We start from the raw sequence: 3,746 nt of genomic DNA, 5'->3' as shown, positions 1-3,746 counted from the left end.
TCTTGTTTTTAATTTTTATTACTATCATTATATTAGAAATTAGCTTTTTTCTATTTTAGATAGATTTTTTTGTATATTTATTATTATTATTATTATTATTATTATTATTATTATTATTATTATTAAAAAAATTAAAAATCAGATACACGTTCTCATCTTTGGTTAGTGAACAAATCAATCTTTCCAAAAACAACACAAAACCATCGTATCTTCATCATCAACTCCAAATCACTATAATTTTTACACAAAATCTTTCCAAAAGCGGAGTCATTAAGAAGAATGGAAAAGTTTAAGAAAGTATTATTGTAATCAAAATTATTATTATCGGACATGTCCTATATCATTGTAATCAAAAGTACTAAGAAAGTTTTTAGATTTTAACATTTTTTTATAAATAAAACTTATAATCTATAGAGTCTGCTGTTGATATAATCTGAAATGGACACATTCTATCAACACACATAGGTATAAATCTATAGGGCATAACAAAAGAGTAAAAGAGGGTCAAATTGTCGTAATCAAAATATGTTTTGACTGCCTATTACATGATTTAAGAATTTTGAAATCAGCACATGATGAATATTTATTTAAGTAATTAAGTTTATAGCTTATATGATAAACACTTAACATTATATCTTATAGGTATAAGTGTAAGCAATTGGAAAAATGGAACAGAAAGATACAACCTTCACACCATTCACAACCTGTTAACAACACTCTCATATACCATTGCAAGTATCACAAATTTGTCCCAAATCATTCTACCAATGCAAGAGAACAACAACATAACAGTTAACTGCAAAGTTTATGAAAAACATAAACTTTGTTATTTAATTCAAACAAACAGATTTGAAACAAAAACAAAGAAGAGAAGAAACTGGAGCAAATAAGAAAACAACGGAAGATTTTGTCGACGCTGCATCTCACCTCCGACTACAACCCAACGCGATCCTTCCTCTGAACTCCCGGAACAGCACACTGCAACCAGCTGCTCCATGCCTCAATGACTGTAATTGTAAGCCAAATCAGAATATGAAAGAGTGCGCTGTAATCACCACACCTAAATAGAAATTATATACTTTGAGAAATGTCTGTAAATGATTTTCCAAACACCTACTTAATCTACTCTATAAATCTGTAAACTCAAACTGATATATATTTGCCAAAGAGATTGCCTAAGAATTGGTTGTTGGCTATCATAACCTGAAATAAAATATAAAACTTATTGCCATTAGAATTTAAGCTTTTAAGAGCTTAGGAATAAAATAAAGAAAAAGAATCAGAATACCCAGTAGTAATAATCTAACATGAATATCTTTAAAGATTGAAACAATAGCCAAAGAAAAAAATAGAATCAATAATTTCTTCTCCCTATCAGCCATCACCTGAAACTTTTGAAAGAAAAAAAATAAAAGATGAAATTTATAGTAGTAAATTAAATTTGAAAATTTAAAGTATGTATACAACTTACAACTTTTCAAAAATCACTTTCTCTAATTAAAAATGTAAGAGCCAATGAATGAATCATATAATGACTCATTTTATTTTCAAACACGACCTATATAAATATGTATAACAGGAAAGCTATACTATAGGAAGAAACTTTCATTGATACTTTATTTTAGAGTCATCCACCAAATGCCATGCTTTTTCATCAAAACGCACATAGCTAAAGTAATTCCCTGAATTAGCTGTGGATTTGTTATGCACAACAATCGCGTATAAATCATACATCAAGTTTGGCTGTTACATAAAAATGAGTCTAAAAACATCCATGGAGAAATTTGAACAACAATTAAACTGCAATTACAATAATAGTAATAATAAAACTGGAACATTATATATATATATATATATATACCTTTAGAATTTGGTTAACACAGATCTCAGTTGCATTGCAGGTTGGAGCAAATCCGACACCGACAGAACATAATCTCCCTTAAAAAATAATCCTCTTTTTGGTTTCTGATATGCAAGCAAATGCAACCATTTTTCAAATATTGCCTAGAATCAACCTTAAAAGAAAGATTGGTACATCCAGCTTCAATCAAAACTTCAATCCGTCTGCGGTCTTTATTATCACACAGTAAGCTTGAATCCAAAAATCAATGGTGGATCTTAGATGAAATCATAAAGCAATTTGGTCACTACAATAAAAACAAAAAATACGGTTAGAACGCATGTAATCAGATACAGTGTCTTGATGTTTTTTCAAAACCGAATTTCGGTGAGAACAAATCCAAAAAATAGAGAAAAAACAAATTATGGTTTAGACCTACCTTCTTCCGAATTTCTGAATATTAGTGGTGATGTTGGAAACAAAAAAATCAGATTTATCCAAATTAAAACAAAAGGAGAATGAAAATTAGTAAGCGAGAGAGAAGAAAGAAACAACAACGTACATGCAATCTTGGTGATTGGCAAAGAACTGAGATTGAAGTGAAGGAAGCTTTGGCTGATAAAACCGATTCAGATCTTGTGGTGAGTGATAGGAGGAATGAAAATAAGATGAGAGAGATCTGTGTTTCAATGTGGTAATATGTTTCCCTCTATGCCCATACCAACAACCAAAACCGACCCATAATCAGTGCCTTAAGATCCAAAAACCAAATCGGAATAGGGGAAACTAAAAATTTGATGATGACGAAACAGAGGGAAACTAAAAATGGAGAAGATTTAAGAAGAAGATGGTTGGAGGTTGAAATTGTAGAGAAGAGAGAGATTGAATGAATCTTGGGAAGGGTGGAAGAGAAAGAGTTTTGGCTTATTTAGTGAGATGGTAGTTTGTGGAGAAAGATAATATATATAATGATGAATGGTTTAGGATTTTCTATTTTCACATTCAAACGATGCATTCTTTTCATTTTCCCAAATGAAAAGTTGGAAAGTGACTTTTTAGAAAAGTGGGAAGTGGTTTTTCATTTCTCAAGGTGAAATTTAAAATTTGAAAACTGTATTTATTAGCTTTTTGTTATGATCAATGCATGAAATGTGGGAAAAGTTGGTTTAATAAAATAAGGAGATTTAAAAAATTTATAAAATAAGGGAAAATTTAATGATTCAGTAATTTTGTAGTGACGCCATGTCAGCAACTTTTGAATTACAACCAACCATGTTCAAGTATTTAACAAAATGACTAAGCCGTCCCCAATTATTAGATTAGTTTAGCTTAAAATCAGTTTGGGTAAACATGGTAATTCCAGGTATTTTAAATTTTATATATTGTTAATAGATTTCAAAAATAACAAGTTTTTCAAAAAAATTACCAAAATGTTTTTTTTTAAAATACCACGTTGTCGCCAGGGGGGTGGCGACAACACTAAACCCAATACGTCGTCGCCAATGGGCCTGGCGCCTTCGTTCAAAAAACAGGTGTTGTCGCCACCCCCTGGCGACAACACCCCCCCCTTATTTATTTTTTTCAATTTTTATTATATTATGTTTTTAGTTGTTTTTTTTCCTTATTTTTTTTTCAATTTTTTTATGTTATTTTTTTAGCTGTTTTTTATTTTTTTTATTTTTTTTAGGTTGGAAAAATAATACCAATAAATAAAAAATTACCAAACACATTAGCCATTAATCATAATTAAAAAGGTACATTAAAATTAAAAACAACACAAAATATATTAACGATAATAATAAAATTCCTATTGAGCGCCACGTGGACCATGGTACGATCCGCATTCAGGTTGTCTAATAGGTCGTGTAGAAGGGTCACGAGTTGGTAGTGCTCCCCTATTCCTGCG

At 30.2% G+C, this 3,746-nt stretch overlaps 1 long non-coding RNA gene across 1 annotated transcript; it reads right to left on the bottom strand.

The window, feature by feature from the left end:
- Nucleotides 1-695: 695 nt before the first annotated feature.
- LOC131642240 (uncharacterized) lies at nt 696-2,756 on the bottom strand. The gene is made up of 4 exons (XR_009295813.1): nt 2,403-2,756; nt 1,862-2,147; nt 1,118-1,203; nt 696-1,007 (listed from the first exon to the last, which is right to left on the bottom strand). It is a non-coding gene; the product is annotated as an uncharacterized LOC131642240 (long non-coding RNA).
- Between the last annotated feature and the right edge of the window lie 990 nt (nt 2,757-3,746).

Source organism: Vicia villosa, unplaced genomic scaffold (genome assembly GCF_029867415.1).
Source record: "Vicia villosa cultivar HV-30 ecotype Madison, WI unplaced genomic scaffold, Vvil1.0 ctg.004681F_1_1, whole genome shotgun sequence".
In the NCBI taxonomy this organism is placed as follows: domain Eukaryota; kingdom Viridiplantae; phylum Streptophyta; class Magnoliopsida; order Fabales; family Fabaceae; genus Vicia; species Vicia villosa.
Note: the sequence above shows the minus strand (reverse complement) of the source record. Positions and strands in the feature narration are given on the sequence as shown.